Source organism: Anoplophora glabripennis, unplaced genomic scaffold, assembly GCF_000390285.2.
Source record: "Anoplophora glabripennis isolate ALB-LARVAE unplaced genomic scaffold, Agla_2.0 scaffold230, whole genome shotgun sequence".
Lineage (NCBI taxonomy): Eukaryota > Metazoa > Arthropoda > Insecta > Coleoptera > Cerambycidae > Anoplophora > Anoplophora glabripennis.
Window position 1 is genome coordinate 510,302 of NW_019416323.1, and position 11,378 is coordinate 521,679.

The window sequence follows — 11,378 nt, forward strand, 5'->3', positions numbered from 1 at the left end:
TCCACTGGGTTCTTATTTGAAATAAAAGAATCGTTTTTAAATTTAAAAAAAATGGTTGAACGATTTCATTCAGATTTGGTGTATAGGTTTAGTTGCTGATTGTTTATGAACTTATGTGCACGCCACTTAATTTTTACATGGAGGAGTGACCTTTTTATGTTCCAAACCATCTCAAATTTTAAATTTAATTCACTACTATGGAATATTTTACAAAAACATCTTATTACATGTTACTAAAGATAGGGGTTTTAAGAATTCTGTTGCTAGATTTGACTATAAGCAGTGAACGTCGTTCCAAGTGTTACTTTAACTACAGTCTTTCGATGTCGAGGTCCCAGATTTCGGTTTTATAGTTCTACTTCACACATACGGTAGCGGTAAGGTAATGTGCGGCACAACCTCCGTTGCCGTAAAGGCGCCGCATCTTACTTCGCTGGATATCAGGGTGTTTTTGAATGGAGTAGCATAAATGATACCAGTGAATCTACATTTCAAAAGAACACGATCTGCAAAAAATCGCCTTAGTAAAATGTTCACCCCTGAAGAGATATGGTCCATCAAAGTTTCCAAAAAAATTATGAAAATTGGCTGTAATTTGAAAACCGAACGAGGTACAAATAACAAATTTTTTACAGGTTGTTTACTAATACAGATGCGAGTTTTCAACTATTTTTCGAAAATTTTAACCCCTCGAAAGGGGTTGAAATAACCACCCCTCAAGCCATTTTTTGCCATAACTTTTATATTTCGTAAAAACTCGATATCCAAAAATACGCATTAGATAAACTGGTTCTTTTAGAAACTTTTACCTCTCTAGCAATTTTCCTTTAAAACTTTTCGTTTATTAATAAAAAAATAAAATGTATTACCATTCACCTCACACCGTATATGATTGCAATCAATCAAAGAAAAACTAAGTGTGCTGCTGTCATGCCAGTTGTCACAATTAACTCTTCTGTAAGTTGTCACTGTTATCAGCTAAATACTTTTTGGGTGTAAATTAACAAGAATTATGCCAAATTTTACTAATGATGAATATGTGGACATGCTACAAGTGTTTTTTTCTACGATCGTGCAAAATTTACTACTTATTGCACTACCTACTGTGCCAAAAGTTTAACTTTTTTTACAGTAGTACAAAAAAAATATTGATTACAAGTTTAATCTAAGCATATCCATAAGTACCTAACGTCTGACATTGACAATTTGCGCAATTAATTTCCAGTTGTCAGTTAAAATTTTAATATTATGTAAAATACTGTTAAATAAAATTTGAAATAAAAACAATCGTAGAAAAAATGTTGCGTGCAACATGTGCAAAAAGCATATTTGTTGCACTTAACATGATTGCAGCTCTCAACTTCGTCTCGAGCTGCAAACTTCATGCATCGTACAACAAATACACACTCTTTACAGTAGTTGCACAAATAACTGTTTGAATGTCGCAGAAACTTTTATTAAATAGAAGTACAATGAAAACGAAACTAAGAAATAATTTATTATCAAAAAGAGAAAAAACAAAAAACTTAGTTAAAGGACATTTTCAAAATAATTGCCATTTCTTTCTAAACACAACCTAACACGTTTATCAAAGTTGTTACGGACTCGAGCAAAAATTATGGGATTGTTGCGAATCTCATCAGCCGCCGCGAATATTCTTTCCTGTAGCTCTTCAACACTGTCAACTGGGGTCGCATAAACAATACTTTTTATATGTCCCCAAAAGAAAAAATCCATGGGCGTTAGATCGGGAGAACGTGCAGGCCAAGAGATAGGTGCCTCATTGCCGCGACCTATCCAACGATTCGGGTAATTTAAATTAAGCCACCGCCTAACTACTACAGTGCTGTGAGCAGGAGCCCCGTCATGCATGTACCACATGGCCTGACGTACATTTAATGGTACTTCCTCCAGAAGTGGTGGTAGATGCTCATTTAAGAACTGCAAATATTCAACAGCACCAAGTCGATGAGGTAAAACAAAAGGGCCGACAAGCACATTTTCTACAATTCCTGCCCAAATGTTTAAACTAAAATTATGTTGAAATGTTGTCATAGATACTTCGTGAGGATTTTCATGAGCCCAGGAATGAAGATTGTGCATATTGGTTAAACCATGTCTTTGAAAAGTTGCTTCATCTGTGAAAAGTATCTTTGAGGCAAAATTCAAATTATTTCTTAGAATATTAAGATACGATTCGCAAAAAACAACTCGCTTATGCATGTCTGGTTCAAGTAGAGCTTGAACTGGCCGGTGGTGAAAAGGATATAATAAATTATCATGGACAATATTCCAAACAACACTATGGGACACATTTAAGTGCATTGCTGTTTTTCTCGTACTAGTCTGACGATTTTCGTCAAACTCTTCAAGTACTGCATCCTCAAGATAAATAGTACGAACAGTAGGTCTTCGGCCGGTACCCTCAATATGCGGCTGTATTTTTCCAGTTTCCCGAAGTCTTCGTTCTACCGCCGAAAAAGTTTGTCTGTGGGGAACTTGACGATTTGGATATCTCTCATTATACGCTCTTGTTGCCGCAGCACAGTTTTTGCGACATTCAAAATACACTTGTAGCATGTCCACATATTCATCATTAGTAAAATTTGGCATAATTCTTGTTAATTTACACCCAAAAAGTATTTAGCTGATAACAGTGACAACTTACAGAAGAGTTAATTGTGACAACTGGCATGACAGCAGCACACTTAGTTTTTCTTTGATTGATTGCAATCATATACGGTGTGAGGTGAATGGTAATACATTTTATTTTTTTATTAATAAACGAAAAGTTTTAAAGGAAAATTGCTAGAGAGGTAAAAGTTTCTAAAAGAACCAGTTTATCTAATGCGTATTTTTGGATATCGAGTTTTTACGAAATATAAAAGTTATGGCAAAAAATGGCTTGAGGGGTGGTTATTTCAACCCCTTTCGAGGGGTTAAAATTTTCGAAAAATAGTTGAAAACTCGCATCTGTATTAGTAAACAACCTGTAAAAAATTTGTTATTTGTACCTCGTTCGGTTTTCAAATTACAGCCAATTTTCATAATTTTTTTGGAAACTTTGATGGCCCATATCTCTTCAGGGGTGAACATTTTACTAAGGCGATTTTTTGCAGATCGTGTTCTTTTGAAATGTAGATTCACTGGTATCATTTATGCTACTCCATTAAAAAACACCCTGTATATAGTGGGCCACATCAAAAAATTGCTTCTAAACATATGATGACAACCCAATTGCTAATGTAAATACGCTTGTCGTTTAAGTTCCGTAAGAAATATTATATTCACAATTAAATTTGATATTTTTGACCTGATATAAAATTATGCGGTAAGGAAAGTTCGTACAACTTTTATATTGAACACTTTTTCTATCTTTAAATACAGAGAAGTTGTAGGTGGAGAAATAATTTTCGCTCCTATTTTTTCTCTCTGCAAGCTGTCTCAAGTTTAACAACTTATTGCAGAGTATTAAAGGATTTACAAAACTGTATGCTTTCTGCATGTTACTAAAAATGTTTGGATAATTTATTGATAAAGGTGTCAAAACACCAAACAATTTTTTATACAACATGCTAGTCATTCAAGTGGTTATGTTGACTATGAGACAGATAAACTATTATATACATTGTTTCTCTCAACTGTCTTATAAATTAATAAAAAGAAAGAAATACTTGCATTAATTTTGGCTAAAATATTGACAGTTCCGGACATACGTTCAGATAACATTTTTGTTAATTTCTGACGTAGAATCTTCTATTAAAGACTGGTTATGCATTTTATTTTACTTACAACTTGTGTATGTAATTTTTAGTGTACCGAATTTTAAATATTTTTTAAAAACTATTTTCATTAAATTTTCGGGACTTTTGCATATTTTTTCCTTTTCTAATGTGTACCTACTGCATAGTAAGTATACAGCTTAACATAATTGAATCATATAATACTACAAATATCACTGATCAATGATCACCTTAAAAGAAAAAAATGCATACTACAGATAGCACTGCTAATGCATTAATATTTTTGATTTTATTGTTTTTTGTACCTAAATATAAAAAGTACTTAAAGGATTCTGGCTAATTTTATTTAGAATATGTTAAAAGTTTTTTTATGGTGAACATAGATAAATTAAGACCGTTATAATAAGAAATTGTTGCTAATCGTTTCATAACAATAAATTGTTTAAACTATTTTTTACAAATTGAAACAATATATTTTCATTAATTTTGAACACTTCATATTTCGAAAAAAGCATTTCCGAAATCATGTTTAAGAACTTTTTTGTTAAAGTACTTTGTTACATCCTATGTCTGTATTTTTGAATATTAAATCATGATACCTATTACAAGCTTTAACATTCTTCCTTCTCTGAGCAAACTGAGAAATTACTGAGAAAAGAATCACGATATACAAACGTGCCCGTACCAGATTCTTTCAGCAACCCTATTTCTTGGAAATGTTCGATGAAACCACCTTGTACCAAACGTTTGTATGTTTCATTGATCTTGCCAGAATACTACGCTTTCTGTCTCAGTTTATACGGAAGAATTCAACAAAAGGCAATAAAGACAGAAGATATTGCCGATAGGCTTCTGGAGGCTTCTCAAAAGAATTAGCAAAATTAGTCAGTTTACAATTTTTTTATTTTCTTTGTGTAAAATATTTCATCCGTGTTTTATAATGTTTTAAATTTCCATCATACTCTGCAAAAGAGGCATAAAATTGTTTACTTCTAATTACTGCGTTTGATGATATAATTTGAGTTGAGTTTTATAGCAGTTATATAGGCAAATATAATAATACCTACCCTCTCTTTTCTAATACATAAAACATTCGTCAAATGAGTTGACGTTTCATTGAGATTAAATCTAGTGTACCTACTGTAGATAGCCACTATTATTGATCAAGAGAGCGACATAATAAAACATGACAGAATTGCCAATGTATCTTTCTATCTTGTACCAATGTATCTTTCTAACTACGAATTTTCTAGTCAAACGTCATCATTTCCATATTTTTATACTAATTTTTAAAATTACTGTTATTTATTGGCTATTTTATAAACATTTTATGTTAATATAACGTTTTATACACCAGGTGTACCAAGCAGTGCAAAAATAAAAAATAAACGAAAAAGTTTTAGATATATCTAAGCTTTTAAATTTAGAAAAAAAATTTGAAAAATTTCAAGAAGGTATTGTGACAACTTCACATAACTTTATAATATGGGAATAACTACTTTTAGTAATTACAGGCCCATGTTAATAATTCTGCATTTCAGTCGTCATGAACGGGAAACCTTTTCGTGAAGCGTAACTTCTACGCCTATGCATTTTAATATTTATACATAATAGTTAAATTGAGACTTTACAAAAAAATACTCTTGTCAAGGTATAGTATTTACTTCTACTGTGTAGTGTATTCAATAATAATAATAATTTTTTTTACTTCATAAAAGGAACTAAATATAATTTTTCACAAAAAATATTAAGTTAACACATAAAAAAACTAAATATGAACAAGGATGGAAAAAACAAAAATAATGATGATGACAAACATAATTATAAAAAATTTGTAAACATGCAAATATTATTAAGTATTTCCAGGGTTAAGTTAAAAAGAAAAATGACACAAAATGCTAAAAGTTTGCATTGATATCAAAGTGTCCGCCATTAGACTGCAAATATAACGGTATTCTTTTAGTATTTGTCTTAAAGTTACTAGAATTTTTCGTTTTTCAAAGTCATTACAATCCGTACAATCATGGGCGTAGCTAGGATTTTTGTTAGGGTTGGGCCCAGGGCTGCAAGCTCTATGCAGGTGTAATAAAAATAAATAAATAAATAATAAAAAACGCACGCATTTCAAAACCTAAACACTTTTTCGTTTGATTCTAAAAAAAAGGCCACGCAATCAGCGACCTAGCGATATAAAAATACAAAACCTAAATACCGTTTGAAACTTGCATACTGCAGGAACAATTAGTGGGGCGCCCACTCCTGGCTACACCCATGCGTACAATATTTGTTAAGATAGACTTCCAAGAACAGAATAAGCCAAAAGTTTTGTTATCGGAACTACTGTAAGAAACATGTATTTACATAACCTACTACAATCCCATCAGTGTCTTTCTACCTCAGGTGTCGAATGCGGTTAATTCCAAGAAAGTGACGCAGGGGTCTTCTTGGAATTCTATCTCAAGAAATTTCGTACAGTCTATACACATTTGTTAAAAACGACTTTCAGATTTTCAATTATTATTTTATTTACTCGTATGCTAACCTGCGTTTTCATATTTTTCTATGTTTAATTTTTGTTTATTATTTTTGATATATCAGATTTAACACATTTATGCGTTAATCTGTTAATTAAAATTGTACCCGTCACAAAACAATCAGAAAGTTTAATTATTATTCTACAACATATTCCAAAATATATCCAAGTATATAAATATATCGAAAAAAGTCAAGGATCAAAGTTTTTATAAACTATGTGCTTATTTTTACCTGATGAATGTCGCCTTAAATGCACTTACTCGTGGGACAACCTGTATAGTTTCACTTACGGAGAAATTCTATCCTTCAGCGATAGACATAAACTTATTTCTTTTTAAGCCAAATTTCTAGGTTAACATTCAATTCCAAAGAATAATTAAATTAACACCTATCTTATGAATAACAGAACTTTATTATAATCAAACCTACATAGAAGTATACTTTGCGCCTAACGAACGGATTTTAATACAATTTTAGTTAAAAAACATTCCATTAATTTAGTTTGTTTGCGTGCATTAACAATTTCCTATTGTCCATTTACAATTATGTACCCGATACCTACTGTTATTTTCTATTATCCGTTAATAACACATCAAGCCGTGATGAAATTTCTATTTATATGGTTGCTAATATAAGTAATTATCCGCCAACTAACACTAATTGATTTTCTATTTCGTAAACGAATCCAAAAAGGATATTTAATCGAATTAAATGAATAATTGCCGTGTGGGGGAGAGCTGGGGTTTCTTCAAATCCATACCACAGAATTAAATCGTGTTGGTTCCTGTTTTATTAACCGCTACTGATAAGTTATGTCAAAAATTCTCAGGAGACAAAAACCTCTTTGAGTAAATACGACATTAGAAGTGAAATTAAGCAGTCATTGGCGTATGTATGGTAAAAAGGGTGGAGATCCCACAAAAAAAACACCCTGTAGGTTTATTTATTACACATTTATGAAATGTTATAATTAAATAAAATATAAAATATCTTATACAAATAAGAGGTCTCTAGCTTGATTTTGGTCCCAGTGTGCGATCGAGCGGTTTCAACCCTTCTGGGACTCCCTCTAGACGCATACGATGGAGTGCTTACATAAAAATATGTGTAGAATTTTGTTACTGGATAGTATTATACAACAGAATAAATTTTATTATTTATATTTTATTTATTTTTATTTTTTTAAATTGTATATCGTTTTTGTCAACTATGGACATGATATTACAAAAAATTTCTAATTTAAGCAATGGTATTAAATTTTAGTAGTACTATGTCATAACTGTCCGCTAAATTCGCTTAACTTTTATATATTTTTTAAACTGCTATGTAAATAATGACTTCATACAAAAATAAAAAAATGTGGTTGTTTTTTTTACCATATTATTACATTTTATGTCTTCTCTATACGATATACGTGGTCTAATCAGAAAATAAAATAAATTTTTAAACGCGCTAATGGAGATATTTAGTTACATGCGGTTGGCAGCATTGCGTTGCGCATAAACTCCTCTCTAACCACATGTTCTTGCGTTGTTGATATCTCATTTAGTTTTCGTGATATTGTCATTTGAGTGCAACGTGTTTAAGTGTTAGTGGCGATTTTTGAAATAATGCGATTTTCTGGAACAACGATACAATATTAAATTTTGCATGAAACTGGGGAAACTTTTACAGAAACGTTTCAACTTTTGAACAAGCTTACGGAGATGATGTTCTGAGTCGTACGCAATGTTACGAATGGTATTCACGATTCAAAAGTGGTCGTCAGTTAATTGAAGATGATCGTCAACCAGGAAGACCTTCGACATCAACTGAAAAATCTTATCTGGTACGTGCAAATCGCCGATTTACTGTCAGAGAAATTGCAGGAGAGACGAAAGCTAGGTTTACGCCTATGACAATTAGACAAAAGTTCAATCATCAGAATGGATTGGCAAAATTGGATCGAATGTCAAAGTGATACTAATTGTTTTTTTTTAAATAAAATTATGCATTTTGAATTCTTACCTCAAGGTGAAACATTGAACCGTGTGTACCATTAAGGCGTTTTACAACGGTTATGAGAAAAAATCCGCATTAAAGAGACCCTCTGGCGAGACAACTCATGGTCCTTGCACCATGACAATGCGCCGGCACATTCAACTTTGTCAATTCGTCGGTTTTCACCCTCCTTACTCGCCAGACCTGGCTCCTTGCGATTTATTCTTAAATCTGAAATTAAAATCAGTACTGAAAGGACGCCGTTTTCAGACTATTGATGACATCAAAGCAAATTCGTCACATACCTTAAAGGTCATTTCAAACAAAACTATCCAGGACTGCTTAGCGAAATAGAAACACCGCTGGGAAAAGTGTGTGAATAGGGGAGGGGAGTACATTGAAGGAGACAAGGACCAATGTAGAAATTAATAATTAAAGTGTAAAAAAAATAAAGTTCGGTTATTTTTAGAACAGACCTCGTATAATATAAAAGGTGGTAAACACCCCATTATGTGAATTTCCAAGCCAATGTTTTTCTGTGTAAAAAGAGATTCACTTTTTAATAGTTGAAAGCCCTTTGATCACTTCTAGGTCCGACGCCAACGGTTAGTTTTTTTACATAAACGTCATTAAGGGTTATGCTAAGTTCGAAGTTTACATAATGGATTTTGATTAATGTATCCTCGAACGATGGTAATGATTTTAAGAAGCGTTTTAGGAAAAAATATTTCTGCTTTTTGTTTGTTTGTTTTAACGAGAGTAAGCAATTCAGAAAAAGTTTCTGTTACACCATGTATTAGAACTATAAAACAGACTTATTAGTTAACAATTGCTTTAAAACGATTAGTGGTGTTCTAATACTAGATAATAAAAATATTCCGTAAAATTTCTATTTTAGTTTCATAACTTACTACATTTCACTATATTTCACGTACGCCTATGGCGGCCAAATTCAATAGTTTCCTGGGTATCCTTATACAATCCAGGCGCCAACAGGTCGTACCTCGATGCACAGCCTCCTTTGATTTCAATGGTGCTCCAGACAAATTTAAGAGGCCGCACTTAAGTTAATTTATTATTGAAATGGCACGGAGTACACTTCATAGGAACTGACCTGCATTTATCTTTCGTGGAACTATATGATCGCTTGATTCTGACTCATGGGTGCCGAATTCAAACACCATCATTCTTTATTTTATTAATAAACAGAAACTGCGGCTATAAAAAGTTAATTAAATAAAAACGTTGTTTGGTTAGTGACTGGTAGGTATGTGGAATTTTTCGATTAGTAATGATTTCAATATTTGATCAAATAAATTAAACCCAGAAAGAGTGCGGTAATATGTCTCTTCTTTTTAAAACCAACGCATAATGCTAACTTTATTTTATTTACATTATTTTATTTTTTTATATTTACATTTTTAAAGAAAACCATTTTGACTGTCTGTAAGAATACTTCAATAATTGTTTTGATCCGTTAATGGAGCAATACAAAATATGTATTTTATTTAAAAAAAAATTGGTGTAGGCTGTTACAAATTCGCTTCTCACTACAGGGATCTCGGAAATGGTAAGAGGTACGAAGTAGCTTAAATGGGAGCAAAGTTGCGTAATCAGGGGACCAACATTATGTCTCTAAAAAATCAAGGCTGACGTGATTAGATTTCGAAACATTTGAAAAAAACCGAAATTTTGGAAATCCGTTCTTGTTTCATTTCAGCCTTATTTGAGGTGATATTGAAAACAGAAGAACACTTTCCCATGGCCACTTTTTGCCCTCTATCGAATGGCATAATCAATTTTTATATGTAACTTTTCGTCTCTCCAGGACCATCATCAACTTCATTTTTTTAAACACGACGCTAGAAATTTTATTACATTTTTTGCAAGCCTTCATGATCCCCAATACTGTACTACCTCTGCCCGAACCAGATTCAGACGTTTTGTCTAAAAAATTTATCTTCAGAGTTTTCGTTCCAAATTTATCTAAATTTTTTATTTAATTTCTTTGTTTATTGAATTCTCGTACACTGTAAGTATCGTTGGACCCTCGAAATCCATCTAGTTATTTGTTCCATAAAACAAAAAAAATAATAAATATTTATTACACTAATTAGACAAAAAAAAAACATCACTGGCTTTAATTAAACTTAATTTCTTTAAGCATTATTAAAAAAAAATATAATCTACTTAGGAATATTCACATAGAATTAATTAATGATACAAGTTCCTAAGACACTTTTTCGAAAATTAGATATTACATATCGATTTTATTATTATTTCTATTAATATTTTGCCATAAATCAATTTTATTCAAATTTGGTGTACGTACCTATAAATTCTCACAACAAATCATTTATAAAAAAAAAAAACTTTGAAATCCGAAGCCTGAAATGGTATTTATTGACAAGAATATTGATAAAAACTTTTTATTTTTTTTAAAATAGGTAAAATACAATATGTCCTCTTGTTCCAAGTAGACAATAATAATCGTCAAGAAGCTAATATGGTTATTATCGACCACGTTTTTCGTTCAAATTCCAACTATTACTACTTTTGAATTTTACAATTTGTTGAAATGAAACAATGTAATTAAAAATTATTTGGTATATTTTAATGATTACAAACATTTTATTTTTTGTTCAAATCCCGCTTCTGTAGAAATTTTTACTGTTTATTATTGTAAATGGCTTGAACAAGAAGGCTTTTTTCAATGATTCTTTAATATAAACTGTTTAATTTTTTGAAGAACTGTATTTAAAATATATACATATCGGGCGTTTCACGTCAACGGGCACAGTGGGCTGCCCAGAATAAAAATGCATCAATATTGACGAAACTCTATCGAATGCCGTCTGGTGATTTTAAAAAAAAACATCATGGCGGTTCCAATATGGCGTCCGCAATCATGGAAAATTATGTATAATGAGCAATATTGATAGATAAGAAACATAAAAATACTGTATTGTAGACTGAATCACCATATCTATATGTTTTTGGGGTTGCTGATTTCGAATTCAATATTCGTTAAACCCCATCTGGTCACTGTTCGTCCCTAACCTTAAAAATACTTCAAATCGTTGAAATAAAGCGTTTCTACTATGACTAACCACAGTCTAA